Source organism: Pimephales promelas, chromosome 21, assembly GCF_988280905.1.
Source record: "Pimephales promelas chromosome 21, fPimPro1.hap1.1, whole genome shotgun sequence".
Lineage (NCBI taxonomy): Eukaryota > Metazoa > Chordata > Actinopteri > Cypriniformes > Leuciscidae > Pimephales > Pimephales promelas.
The window spans coordinates 16,701,366-16,716,559 of record NC_142789.1 but is presented as its reverse complement, the minus strand read 5'-3'; the positions used below and the strand labels follow the sequence as shown (position 1 = coordinate 16,716,559).

Below are 15,194 nucleotides of genomic sequence, written 5' to 3'. Positions count from 1 at the left end.
ATCTAATACAACACCTTTTTTGAGCTGCACATCTATGCAGTTAGCAGGGAATTGGCCTGAGAATGACAGAAAAACAGTGACGGGTCAAGTTTGATCCCAACTTTTCCTCCGCAAACACATCTTCCATTTCCGTAGTGTAGTGGTCATCACGTTCGCTTAACACGCGAAAGGTCCCCTGGTCCGAGACAGGGTGGAAACAAGTTTTAAAAAATATAATTTTATAACCTGTGGAGAAAATGTTACTCTTTCCGTTTAGAAACAGGGAAAGTAGTTAAGCTTAACATTTCCTCTTTTATGTCTATGGTAATGCTTAACATTACGGATGCAATATACTTTCGCCCACAAGTAGGTTTCATGGCACTGTTTTCACTTTCTTGATGTTTCAAGAAAGATGTACGGCTAATAGTGAGAAGTTTTTTATCTTAATCTCATTTGACCTCATTTTACTTTGTACATTTGCACACAATAAGTGCAACTAAGTAGCAGTAATTTTTCAATAATTATTAACATTTGGATTGCTCACATTAAATTTTCTATGGTCATAGCTTATAGGTCTCATAACATAGTTCATGAAGTATATTATTTTTATTTTTACTTTATAAACTCACAAAGTCCTTGAGTTATTGACAAATCCCAGTGTGGAAGCATGGGTTTCCGTAGTGTAGTGGTTATCACGTTCGCCTCACACGCGAAAGGTCCCCGGTTCGAAACCGGGCGGAAACAAAATGTGGCTTTTTGAAATGAGTGCCTTACTGAAAATTGTTGGAAAAAGAAAAAAAAAAAAACAGGCAGTTTTTTGAAAAAGTAAAATCGGTGAGGAGTGCTGGCCTACCACGTTGAAATATTTTTTTGAAAGGGACAAAAAAAATGGCGGAAACAATGTGTTGCTTTTTCAATTGAGCACCTGACTGAAAATTCGATTTTACACAGTTTCAGGGTCCAACATGATGACCAGGGGCCTCATTTATAAAACTTTGCATAGGATTTGCGTCAGAAGTGGCGTACGGATGAAACATAGGACATGCGTACGCACAGAAATATTCGGATTTATAAAACCGTGCGCACGCACATCCTACGCATGTTTCCCTTCATAAATCGCAATCAGTTTTAAATCTACCGCAGCTTTTGCGGCTTCATGCCACGCCCATAGTTGCCCATAAATAGTCCGTGAAACGCCCAAAAGTTAATATTCATGAATTGCGAAATCATGTTAAACACAGAGAGGAAATAAAAAAAAAAATGTAACTTCACTCAATGTGAAGTAGAAGTTATCGTTGGCAAGGTGGAAAAGAGGAGAAAAATGTTGTTTGGAGGGCACAGTGTGGGCATTACTAATGCCAAAAGGCACTTGAGTGGCAAAAGGTTGCAGACGCCGTAAATGCTGTAGCCTCACAACCTCGGACTGTGGCCGAAATAAAAAAAGAAATGGTCGGACATCAAAGTCGAGGCAAAAAAAGCGTCTAGTCATTAATTCAAGAGGTGGCCAAGGAGTTAGCCATTAAGGTAAGGAGATCAGCCATTGTGCGTCATTATACGCATTGTGATGGGGCATTTTATTTACATCCATTTAATTCTGCATCTGACAAGCTACGGATGTCGGTTATAATCTACTTGGAAATGGGAAATAGTTCAGCGCAAATGTAATTTCTTGCAGCTTTCTGAATGGTTGAGACACATCATACGTTATTTTATCAAAAATAAAACAAACTAAATGCATATACCATGATTCCGTAGATTATGAAGACATTTTTACTATGAAAACATGAACTTTTCCCAGTGGACAAATAATATGTATCGATCTATCTATATATCTCCCTAATTATCTATCTATCTGACTGACTATCTAATTGCTATATCTGCTCCGTTAGATGGACATATTGGCGAGAATATTAGTTTTGTACATTATTTCGTTCTGTTTACCATCTTATTTATGAGGATGAATTGCATGCCAATATTATAGCAGAAAATATTTCACTTTCTTTTTGGAAATATGTTATTTGCATTTCTGTTACAGATCGATCAAACGGGTGTTCGTGTAGGATGTTAATTGTAAGCTGTTAAGACTTGCTTTGTGAAGTATTCGTGTTATTTATGAGAGGCAGTATTGCAATTTATTTTACACAACCGTCTACAGTTTCACTGGATAAGGACTCAGCATATATTCAAATGAATTCAACAACAGGAGCTAAGCAACTTAAAAAACACTGTTTCCGCCCGGTCTCGAATCGGGGACCTTTCGCGTGTTAGGCGAACGTGATAACCACTACACTACGGAAACCCCATGCTTCCCCCACTAGGATTTGCTAGTGTGACCTATATATTATATTATGAGACTTATAAGTTATAACCATAGAATTTAAAAGTGTGAAATCCAAATGTTTTTAATTATTGAAAAATTACTGCTACTTAGTACTTGTACTTATTTGTGTGCTCATGTACCAAGTAAAATGAGGTCAAATGAGATTAAGATAAAAAAACTTCTCACGATTAGCCCTACATCTTTCTTGAAACATCTAGAAAGTGAAAACAGCGCCATGACACCTACTTGTGGGCCAAAGTATATTGCATCCATAATGTTAAGCATTATCATAGAGAATAAAGGAGAAATGTTAAGCTTAACTACTTTCCCTGTTTCTAAACAGAAAGTGTAACATTTTCTCCACAGATTGGAGAATTATTCTTTTGTCCAAAGGTTATCAAAAAATTTGTTTCCGCCCGGTCTCGAACCGGGGACCTTTCGCGTGTTAGGCGAACGTGATAACCACTACACTACGGAAACTCTGTGGAGTGCTCCATGATACGGCTAGCTAGACCGATTTCAAGATGTTAGGTCTGGGAACTCACAATTGGCATACCTCAGTCCGAGGGGTGGGATAAATGGTTGTCTTTCAATATCCCTCTGCATGCAATAGGATAGTGCTAACCAACCAGAGCAACGAACAGCTGTGGCTGAGTGAGTCCCATGCGTTTCCTCCCTATATTTTACAGTCTATGGTTTTCCCACCAGCGGAGCTAGTTGATATATTAAACTTTTTACGTACCCGGTCCTCAAACTCCGAACACATCTTCCTTTTTTAAGAATGACTTAAGTGATGTTCTCTTAACTCCAAGTCATCCAGAGTCGCGGCCAAAGCCGATTCGAAAGACTGCTGTTCGCCAGCAGCATCTTGTTTGTTTAGCAGGGAAATCACCTATGGAAATCACAGCACAGAACCATCAAAACTCTGCCGTCATTGTGTCAACCCTGCCCACCAACTCTATACACAATGTGATTGCACAATTGTGAAGCCAACGGAGGGTTGCTAGACCACACTTGCTGCCGCTAGGGGGCGTCTATATTTCTAGGCTAACCTTACCCCCTTCTAGCAATGAGCTCGTCTTGTGAGAAAAAGTCTTGTCCCTTAAAGGGTTAGTTCACCCAAAAATGAAAATTAAGTCATAAATTACTCACCCCCATGCTGTTCCAACCGTGTAAGACCTTCGTTCATCTTCGGAACACAAATAAATATATTTTTGATTGAATCTGAGAGCTGGATCAGTCCTACATTGAATGCCTAAGGGACTGGCTCTTGACGGCCCATAAAGTCATTAAAGAAAAGGTTTAAATATTCCATGTGCCTACAACGGCTCAATTATAAGTTTATCAAGCTACTTATCGAGACTACTTTTTGTGCGAAAAAAAAAAACATAAATAACGACTTTATTCAACTATTCTATTACTTCCTTATGGGCGCATGCGCGAGAACTGAAAACAAGGAAGTTCTCCTTCGACTACCGGCTGCTCAGTGGTGAGCAGCCGGTAACAAAAAGTAGTCGAATGAGAACGTCCTCGTCTCTCAGTTCTCGCGCATGCGCCCATAAGGAAGTAATAGAATAGTCGAATAAAGTCGTTATTTATGTTTTTTTTCGCACAAAAAGTAGTCTCGTCGCTTGATAAACTTATAATTGAGCCGTTGTAGGCACATGGAATATTTAAACCTTTTCTTTAATGACTTTATGGGCTGTCAAGAGCCAGTCCATTAGGCATTCTATGTAGGACTGATCCAGCTCTCAGATTCAATCAAAAATATATTTATTTGTGTTCCGAAGATGAACGAAGGTCTTACGGGGTTGGAACAGCATGGGGGTGAGTAATTAATGACTTAATTTTCATTTTTGGGTGAACTAACCCTTTAAGGTGTTCCAATAAGCAAAACTCCAAGGCTCAGCCCTTCGCCTAACTGCCACAAAAACATCCGGACCACAAAAACATCAGGACACAACATTCTCAAAAACTGTTCCAAGATGACAGTCTCTGCAAACTGCTGCATTGTCTTTTCTGAAGGTTTTATCCACTAAATCCTTCAGACGGACATACAATTCCTTAAGGGTTTCCTTCATCAGGACCTCCATGTAACAAAACCGCTGTTGATAGGTCTTAGTTCAGTTCAGATACCTTTATTAGTCCCCAAGGGGCAATTCAGTTTTACAGCCAACCCATCCATAATAGTTAAAATGCATTAACACACACTGAACAAAATAAATAAATACTCACATCCACATTTTTACTCACTAGTTTACCAACCAGTATCACCCCCCCCATACATATAATCGATTAATATGAAAATGCCTGACATGGCTCGAAGAACAATGTTTATTGTCCTCAAAACAACATAATCTGCATGTTACAGCGATCTGTTAGCTCTGTTTGTGGTCGGGGATTTGGGATTTCCTGCATTGTCGAACGCTCTTCTTCATGTGTTTCAAATATGGACTATAATGTTCAGTAGAGCGCCCTCAGGCTGCTGGTATGAATTGAAAACAGTACATCAGTATCCAGTGCTCATAATGATTACATCGACGCATTTGGCTATAAATTCGATAAAATATTATTCCTGTCAATAGAAATTTGATGTAAACTGAGAATATATCAATATTTCTCCAAATCTACACACTTTTGAGCTAAACTTTTGAGCTTTTTCATGAATTCGAACGTCTGACTAACTGACTAACGTCTGACTAAAATAAGACTATCTGTTTCCGTAGTGTAGTGGTTATCACGTTCGCCTCACACGCGAAAGGTCCCCGGTTCGAAACCGGGCGGAAACAATATGTGGCATTTTGAAACTAGTGGCTCACTGAAATAGTTCTTCAAATGAAGTTGTTAGGCTTTTTAAAAAGTGTAAAATTGATGAGGCGTTCCCACCTACCACTTTTTTGCCTACCACAACAAGAAAGATTTAGCACCAGGTTTCCGTAGGGAGGAAACAATGTGTTGCTTTTTCAAAAGAGCAACACTTCAAGGTGGCAAAAGTTTATCTAGACCAGTGGTCACTAAAGAGTTACAAGGTCTCAAACTAGTTTAGTTGACAGCTTTTGCATGGGTTTCCGTAGTGTAGTGGTTATCACGTTCGCCTAACACGCGAAAGGTCCCCGGTTCGAGACCGGGCGGAAACAAATATTTAATTTTTTTTTTAATCTCCAGTTGATGAAAAAAACTGACGTCTAAGCCAAATACGGTAGCCCATACTCAGAATTTTTTCTCTGCATTTAACCCACATTATGAGCAGTGAGTATAAATTCACTCCCCCACCTGCATTTTCCCACCGGTATGGAGAATTGAAGATATATTGAGTCTTCGGGTTACAAGTCTGAATCTTTAAGCTGGCGTGTCCTGTACCAGGCCAAATTAGTACTTGTAGTTGACTGTGCTGGTCATTATATTGGGCCCATAGACTGTTTAAAATATGGACAAACCGTCTGTGACGTCACCCATAGACTTTCTGAAGAACGGGTTTAAGGCTGTTTAAGGGGGGTATGGGTGGCGCCATACTGGAAAATCTTGGGAAATACAAAATACAAATGTTCAGAAAGGACACAGAGGTGGTATGATGTGTTGTGTTAGATCATGGCCGAGACGTCAAATTCCACTCAGCGCAGCCTGTTATCAGCTGTCAATCAAAGTTAACCGCCCTTATTTGGCATACATTTTATATCTAAATACGATCTAATCTAACGAGTAAGAAAAAAAGTCACCCCCTCACAGTTGTCAGGCACGTGGAACATATTGAATATTACAATAAAAGTCCATGAATTAAAACACAAATTTATGCTGTGAAAACGGACATTTTAACATGGGGTCTATGGACATTTGCTCCCTTTTGGGACCGGCCTCTAGTGGATTTTCGATGTATGTTTTTCGCACTTCCGGGTAGGCTTCATGTTTCAGATTAGAATGTTGCCACTTGATTGGGCCCTGAAACCGTCAACCCTCTGTTTGAAGAACAGTCAGTTGCTCTTTTGAAAAAGCAACACATTGTTTCCTCCCTACGGAAACCTGGTGCTAAATCTTTCTTGTTGTGGTAGGCAAAAAAGTGGTAGGTGGGAACGCCTCATCAATTTTACACTTTTTAAAAAGTCTAACAACTTCATTTGAAGAACTATTTCAGTAAGCCACTAGTTTCAAAATGCCACATAATGTTTCCGCCCGGTTTCGAACCGGGGACCTTTCGCGTGTGAGGCGAACGTGATAACCACTACACTACGGAAACACACTTGGAATTTAAGTTATACTGGAATCCTCCATCCAAACTCAGCAACATTTATTATTTTTAGCATAGGGAAAGAAGAGGCTTTTTATGTAGCCCGTCTGTTTTTTTTTTGTTTGTGAAAATCAGACCAAATTTTTATGCACTATTGTAAATTTTAACCAGTTGATGGAAAATAAGCTAATGTGATAACATTCCTTTAATTATTTATCTTTTTGACCCATCCTGTTACTTAAAATGTTTTAAAGGCTGAAATCTGAGGCTCACAATTTTATGAAACTTTTTTGGCGATACTTTATTTGAACATGTAGTAGTACATGTTTGTAGAAAACATTATGTTATGTTATGAATTGTCTCCCAACCAACACATCCAGTAAAGTGATCACCAAACTCTAGCAAGCACAATAATTCTTTGACCAGCCAAGCTAAGGAACAAGTAAAAATTTACCTTACAACTGTATGGTCTTGTTTGTGTGCACCTGTCTTTAAAAAAAAAAAAAAACATTAATCATTTGTAATCATTTGAGAGACATTGCATTTTGGTTGTCTTATAAGTGAAGTTCAGCTTTAGCTATTATTATATGGAATGATGAGTCCTAACCTGGTCTGGAACCCTATAGGGTTAACTTCAAATGCAGAGAAAGTAAAGGAAGTTGAAAGAGTGGTACCTGGTACCAAGCTTTGTGCGTGGCCCCTCAAGCATCCGACAGGCAAAGTGAGCTACTCTAATAGGCTCCAGCTGCCTGTGTCTGCTGTGGTGGGGGGAGAAGTGGAGGTGTTCTCTAGAGCAGTGCACTCAACTAATTACACTTCTTTTAAGTGATGTGATTTCATGCTGCTAGATGACCCAGATTTTAGTTTTATGGAACAGTTTTTGTTTTCTGAAACTGTGTTTCCTGTAGACCTGTGGTTCTCAGTCTTTTTGACTCGAAGACCCCCCACTGTCCAACACAATATTCAAAGGCCCCTTTTACAAAATGATATTAACATAAATACCTAGTTCTGGCATGAATCTATATATGGCACAGGCTGAAAGGTCCTTAACACATTTGGTAGCGATCACAATCACATTGTTAAAGGGACACTTCACCCATTTGCATTAAGCTTTTTATCTTTAGAAACCCAATCATATTTTTGAATGGCCATGGTTTATTCCCTTATTTCCACCCGAGATGGGAGAAATTATGATTTAAGTGTTTTAAATTTTGAAGATTTAAAATCTTTCTGTCGAGAACCACTGTTGTTAGTTCTGTTGTTAGTTTTCCACTGTTGTTGATTTCAAATATCAACAGAGTTTCTCAGAAATCGCTTACTGCACCTTTAAGAGTTGTAGATCAGACAGCTGTTTTTCATTTCATCATGATTTTTTTTCTGGAATCCTTGTGGGGAAAATTAAAGAGATGCCTAGTGAAAAATAAATATACTATATATTTAAAATACATTTTTTTTTTATACTAAGTACACTACAAATACATTTACATATTATGTACTTAATATAAATACCCTGCAGTTGTACTTTTGGTATACTAAATTGATATACTTAAAGTCTGCTAAATTGGAACAACTAATTTTGTGCACTTTTAAATGCACTTTAGTTATTCAGAAATACTGAGGTCCATCTAAACATATACTGAAGTATACAGTATTTGATTGTGCTAAAATGTAATTATTGCAAGTATATTTTGGGTACACTTTAAATAACTTGCATTTAAAGACTGATATTATACAGAAATGATACCATCCTTACTAATACTGATTTAGTAAGGGTTAGTAATAGTGAACTGTTTTAGGCTTAATATTAAGAAATGTACATTGTGCAAAAGTTTAATTATAATTTTTATATCAGTAAATCTCAAGCGATATGTCAGTAAAAATGTTAATGGTCTTATAGTATACCTAGTATGAAATAAAGGTATTTTAAATACATTTTAGTCTAGGTTCACAAGTAATAGTTCACCCAAAAATGAAAATTCAGTCATCATTTCCTCACCCTCATGTTTTTCTAAATCTGTATGACTTCTGATTTTTTTAAGAATGTTGAATATCTTCTTTCATGTTTCACAGAAGAAAGTAAGTCATACAGTTTTGGAACAACATGAGTGATTAAATTATGACAGAATATTCACTTTTGGTTGAACTATCCCTTTAAAGGGGGAAAAAAAAAAGAATATTTCCGGAACTGTGAATACTAAAAAGTAGGCGGTCACTGTTGTGCTGTATTGCAATTTTCCCATCTTCAGGAAGAACAGTTTGAGATACATTTTTGAGCAAACGAATTTAGTTCTCACTTTCACCTCTTGCCAATTTATTGTACCCCACCTGTAGAGGAAGACACAATCAGTGCCTCGACAAGGCTGGGTAGAGGCGAAAGAGATGGGAACATTTATAATCCTGCTTTCAGCACTCGTCACTGACACAAGAAACCTCTCGATGCTTCAGTCCATTTCCACACGGTGACGAACACTACATAGAGCGACACTGGTAGGTTAATGGAACTCTGTCCATCAATTTTGTATTTCTGTCTTCTGTTTACATACAGTAACAAATCAGATCTGTTGTCTAGTTTGTTCAAATACTTATTACTTCTAGTGAAATTCATAAACTACATTATCTGCTCCAGTAAAGCTCTGACAGAATCTTGATGCACCTAGAATAGGATGTCTGTAATTATTTTGTAAAAGGAAGGAACGATGCATTAAATTGATCAGAAATGACAGTAAAGACTTTTATATTATTTCTATTTCAAATAGATGCTGTCTTAGAACTTTCTATTCTTCAAAGAAATAAAATGTATTATGGTTTGAGAAAATATAGTAAGCAACAACTATTTTCAACATTGATAATAATAATAAATGTTTCAGCAACAAATCAGCATGTGAGAATGATTTGTAATGCTGAAGACTGAAGTAATGCTTTGCCATCACAGGAATAAATTACATTTTAGATTATATCAAATAGACAATTATAACAATTCTTTTAAATTATAATAATATTTCAAAAGATTACTCTTTTTACTGTATGTTTTTGGATCAAAAACTTAAATTTTACCAACCCCAAACTTTTAAATGGTACCTCCATCTCTGCAACACCTTTCCTTTTGTGGGAGGGGCTGGTGCAAGCATGTCTCTTCTGCGATTGGCTGGCCCGAGTGACTGACACAAGTCACATTATTAGGGCCCAAGCCCTGAAGGGGCGAAGGCCCTATTGTTTTCCTTGGGATTATTTATTATTCTTCTTCTTCTTTTTATTTTTCTGCTACCTTTTGGGCATTTTTGGGGCCCTTAACATGCTCGAAAACTCTTGAAACTTTGCACACGGGTCAGAACCCGCGGCCATCAGAGCCGGGCTGAAGATGGTACCCGGGCGTGGCAGGGCGGCTCGTCAGCGCCCCCTGGAACGGGGTCCGAACACTTGGTCCATAACTCAAACACGCTTGTATGTAATAATATGAAACTCGGTACACATGTTGATCTCATCGTTTCATCTATACCTCGCGCTCTTACTTTTTACCCCAGCTCAACAGGAAGTCGGCTATTGAGGTTTGTTTGTAAAACGCTCGCAATGGAATGTCAAATACTCCTCCTAGAGCTTTGATCCAAATTCGACTAAAACTCAGTCAGCGTGAAGTCAAGACATTGAGGATGAAAGTTTGCGAGGGGATTTTTGATATCTCGAACGGTTTGTCCGTGGCGAGGAAACGAAATCATGGCGAGAAACGTGAAACAGGAAGTGTGTTATAACTTCAGCATACATTAACTGATCTTGATGAAACTTCAGCAGTGTGTTCGCTGTAAGAGGACGATCACATGGATGTGACTATTGTGAGTCAAAGTTATAGCGCCACCAACTGGCAGCAGGAAGTGTGTCACTTTCAAAATGCTTTGATATCACCCTTTTATTTTTACCCGATTTGCTTCAAACTTCATCTGTATAATGTAAACATACGATAGATGTAGACCTGTGAATGGATTCTTGATATCTTTGAAACTGTTGCCGTGGCGACGCATCAAACTTTACCCTTCTTTTAGGATGCTTTTAGGATGCTTTTGAGACCCTTAGCATGCTTCAAAATGCATGAAACTCGACAGACACATCACATTTATTAGCCAGTAGACATGTGCAAAGTTTCAGAAACGGGCGTGGTGAGGGCTCAGTAGCGCCACCTTTTGACAAAAGTGGGGTTGTTAGTTTTAACTAGAGTTACAAAAATTGGTATGTATATTGTACTCCTCGAGCCGGACAACTTTCTAATTTACACTTATTAGCTAGGACCCACAGAAACTCAGATATTTTTGTTTGAATATGGTCACTCTGAGCCTACATGTCTCTGTGTCTTTGGCTGGCTGGCTGTCTGTGTGTGTGTGAGTGTGCAGGGGGAGGGGGCTTAACCATTTCACTGCTGTGTGTATGACCTGCATAAAGAAAATACATTTCTCAAGCCTGGTATTTTTTAAATAAGTTTTTATTTTTATTTTTTATAAGTAAAGACATATAACTAGTTTAATTGTAGTGCATTGACAATAGTTTTATATAATTAGTTTATTAATCAGATTAACTTGGTCAATAAACTTGGTCTGAAAATTTGGTCCAAAAAATCAAACACACTTGCATGTAATAATATGAAACTTGGTACACATATAGATCTCATCGTTTCATATATAGCCTACTTCACACTCTTACTTTTTACCCCAGCCCAACAGGAAGACGGCTATTTAGGGTTGTGTTTAAAACACATGCAATGGAATTTAAAGTATTGCTCCTAGAGCACTGAACCAAATTCGACAAAACTCGATCAGCGTGAAGTCAAGACATTAAGAATGAAAAGGTGCCAAGGAATTTTTTATATCTCGAACGGTTTGGCCGTGGCGAGGAAACGAAATTATGGCGAGAAACATGAAACAGGATGTGTGTTATAACTTCAGCATACATTAACTGATCTTGATGAAACTTCAGCAGTGTTTTCGCTGTAAGAGACCGATCACATGGATGTGACTATTGTGAGTCAAAATTATAGCGCCACCAACTGGCAGCAGGAAGTGTGTCACTTTCAAAATGCTTTGAAACCAATCTCTTATTTTTAACCGATTTGCTTCAAACTTCATCTGTATAATGTAAATACACGGCAGATGTAGACCTGTGAATGAATTTTTGATATCTTTGATACTGTTGCCGTGGCAACGAATCGAACTTTAACATTCTTTTTTGATGCTTTTGGGACTCTTAGCATGCTTGAAATTGCTTGAAACTCAACAGATACATCACATTTATTAGCCAGTAGACATGTGCAACTATGGCAAAAGATTAAAGTAATGTCAAAAAAGTAAACACTAAAAGCCTCATATCTTCTAAAAATGTAATTATACATCATTTGTTTCTAAATTAAATTATACAAATATTATAACTTCCCCAATTTTTCCTTTTTTTCATTTAAGAATTATGTTTACGTTCAAAAACAGCCATAATTGTTGTAAAATTCATAAAAAAATAATAATCTGAGTCATACGTAGTGCTATACTGCCCTCTTGTGTTCAATATCAGGTAGGCCTATTGTGTATATTCCCACCGGTTAATCAACGTGTGACTCCGCTGGGACTTGGGAGCTTTTAAATCGCTTACTTAAAATCGAAAGTCGAAATACGAATGTCCGCACAAGACATTAATGGTGTGGAGTAGAGCGAGCATTTTAAATAAATTCCTATTAAGTAGGATTGAACTAAACAGAAAGAATGTTCACTCTGTTCTGCTGGTTCCTCGCTGGTGGATCATATGATTACTTTGTCATAATCTATGACAAAAATGCTATTATAAACCATATTAATAATAGATAATACACATTGCTCTTATTTTTGAAAAATACATTCATGAAAAACAAGATAACAAAAATCATAAAAAAAATATAGCCATGGCTGCTATAAATGTTTGAAATGCATAGGACAGATGTTTAATGACGCAGCAACATATAATTGAAAGGCAATTAATAATCTGTCATTACGTCACTGCATTATGATATTACGGCTCCGATACGGTGCAGCACAAAGCACTTATGTGCATCCCGAGCGGAGAATGATGTGCTTGAAGCCACATGAAGTTACAGCGCAGTGAATCCGTATTGAAAAGTTCAAAGCACAAAGGAAATACATATTTATGAACAGTGTATTATACATTATCTATCTATGCAATAGTTTATTGAGCCTTCTCTTTTAAAGGTTTTAAATTTCAGTTACTGTGTGCGTGAAGAACAATTATAGTGCTCTGACTCTAGTGTTGTTATCTAACCGACAGCGTCCGACACCCGGTAGAAAGTAACACGGTTAAGTTACAGCAATAAAGTCCAGCAAGAAAAAGTTTCTTCATTCGAAAATATAGACATTTAGACCTTTATCTTAAAGATCCAGTATAATAGGATTAACATTCAATCATCTTGAAGATCGTTTCATCATTGACTGTAACCGAATGTGACGTGCTGTTTGAATGCTGAATGGAGAATGACTGACAGGCGCAGAGAGGGAAAAGTTTGTGTTCTTGAATTTAATGACTTAAATATTAATTTCTATATCACATAATAGCTTCAGAACACTAATAATACAGTACACAAAAACTTTATGGTACTTTAGAAAGTTTTTGTGCCTTTGTGCCTAACATAGAATAGTATATATGCACAATATAGAATTTGAATCAGCCTCGTCAAAGATGGCAGTGTCAGAGCCGATACCGATCCTGAGTATCTAATCGGCGCACTTCTTTTCAACAGTCAAATTGAAATTGAAATTGAAATTGCTTGAAACTCAACAGATACATCACATTTATTAGCCAGTAGACATGTGCAACGTTTCAGAAACGGGCATAGTGCAAGGACTAAATAGCGCCACCTTTTGACAAAAGTGGGGTTGTTAGTTTTATCTACAGTTACAAAAATCGCTATATACATTGTACTCCTCAAGCCGGACAACTTTCTAATACATAGTCATTAGCTCGGACCAAGAGGAAGTCAGATATTTTGGTTTGAATATGGTGAGCCTCTCTCTGAGCCTACATCCCTGTATGGCAAGCCCTTTTAACATTTAAAAGCTAAGTTTGCCTGTCCGGAATTAACATTGTAGATATCAACAACGTCTTTCTGTCTATTCGTAATTACATTTTGGATAGTTTGTATTATCATTTAAGATATCTGTAACATAATTGTGACTAGTCGAAATGACAGAGTATGGCAAGCCGTTTTAACATTTAATCATAAAAGGGCCAAAGCCTTCGGCACCGCCACCCGGGTGCATTTAGGTAACTAAAGGAACCGGGGTTGCGGTGCCACCGGCTTGGGCCCGCCATCGCTGCTCGCAGCTATATTTGTACTTGTATCCTCTCCCACAGGATGCAGGGCACTGCAAAAAGGGGGAAAATCTGCAGTGAAGTCCAACTGCTTGATAAACACAAGCTTAATTAGTGTGTCATTTGAGGTGATTACGTGTGATTATGAAGCTGATTATGTCTAAATATGCGAATTGAGCGGGTATGTCAAAGTAAACAAAAGAATAGACCAATTTTGTGTTAATTATTGTAATTACTTCCAAATTTATTACCATTTTGACGGCATATCATATTCATGTGAAGAATTAGTATATGGACATGTACAGTTATAAATGCCAACAACATGATACATGATAGACAGTGGGAGCAGCATAAACAGGTACTCATTTGTATATGAGACTTTCTATTCATTTGTTTCTCCTTTTGCCTCAAATATATTATTATTTACAGAATATAAGGAGGAAAGTAAGTGTCTGAATCATAATTCTACATAATGTTGCTACTTCTGATTGTTGTTGAGCCAAAGAAACAGTGACATATTTTCTGGCACCAGCTTCACTGAGCGAATGAAGCACGAAAGGAGCTGAAGGCAAAGGAGAGCGAGGCTTCCCTGGATCCTGGATGGGAGAGGAACGGATAATCAAAGGGCCTCGTTGAGAGAGAATGAATATGATGCGACAAGTCTGAAGTTGAACGAGTCCATTCCCAGCATGCATGCATGAAATACAGGAACTAAAAGAATAGAAACTCCCCAATTGGATGTGTTCCTGAGGATACTTTTTCATTAGAGTCTAGCAAAGTCAATGTGTCACAGTTGCATTTTAAGTTGATGGAATTTATTTAGAAACCAGAACAAAGCAATCAGTTTAACATTCAAATATATATTTGCTTTTCTAAATATTTACAGTATCAAAATATATACAATTGGTTCAACTGAATACATATTATACAAAATTCAATACCAATAACATGGACAGCTGAAGCAAAATAAAGAAATAAAAAACACCTCGCATAAAATAATATAAAAATGCACATTTATCTTTAAAGCAAGAACGCTATGTACCACTTTAATAATTCATCCAAAACCTTAGATATTGATATTAATTCATAATAAATCATACACTTGCTCACTCTGCCTCAGAATTTTACAGTGTCTGTGTGTTTATGTGTGAGAATATGTAACCGTGAAAAGGGTTTCATTTTCTTTTAGAAATTCTAAATGCTACAAGTGCAATCAAAGATGAATACTTAGTTTTGTGTAGGTGCATGAAAAACTGTCAGGCCTCAATAAACTGACTTGTAATCAACTATATCACAATCTTGGTGCTAATTTCTCATCAGTTATGTTATTTATACAGGTATTTT

At 37.4% G+C, this 15,194-nt stretch overlaps 2 long non-coding RNA genes and 5 other non-coding genes across 7 annotated transcripts; 4 read left to right on the top strand and 3 right to left on the bottom strand.

Moving 5' to 3' along the window:
- Window positions 1–30: 30 nt before the first annotated feature.
- On the bottom strand, window positions 31–4,983 carry LOC148970444 (uncharacterized). Its single transcript, XR_016148608.1, has 3 exons — window positions 4,535–4,983; window positions 3,042–3,191; window positions 31–175 (listed from the first exon to the last, which is right to left on the bottom strand). It is a non-coding gene; the product is annotated as an uncharacterized LOC148970444 (long non-coding RNA).
- On the top strand, window positions 651–723 carry trnav-cac (transfer RNA valine (anticodon CAC)). Its single transcript has one exon. It is a non-coding gene; the product is annotated as a tRNA-Val (tRNA).
- On the bottom strand, window positions 2,707–2,779 carry trnav-aac (transfer RNA valine (anticodon AAC)). Its single transcript has one exon. It is a non-coding gene; the product is annotated as a tRNA-Val (tRNA).
- Window positions 3,804–15,136, top strand: LOC120480394 (uncharacterized). The gene is made up of 3 exons (XR_016148609.1): window positions 3,804–4,126; window positions 8,853–9,008; window positions 14,383–15,136. It is a non-coding gene; the product is annotated as an uncharacterized LOC120480394 (long non-coding RNA).
- On the top strand, window positions 5,016–5,088 carry trnav-cac (transfer RNA valine (anticodon CAC)). The gene has a single exon. It is a non-coding gene; the product is annotated as a tRNA-Val (tRNA).
- Window positions 5,364–5,436, top strand: trnav-aac (transfer RNA valine (anticodon AAC)). Its single transcript has one exon. It is a non-coding gene; the product is annotated as a tRNA-Val (tRNA).
- trnav-cac (transfer RNA valine (anticodon CAC)) lies at window positions 6,458–6,530 on the bottom strand. The gene has a single exon. It is a non-coding gene; the product is annotated as a tRNA-Val (tRNA).
- Window positions 15,137–15,194: the final 58 nt, after the last annotated feature.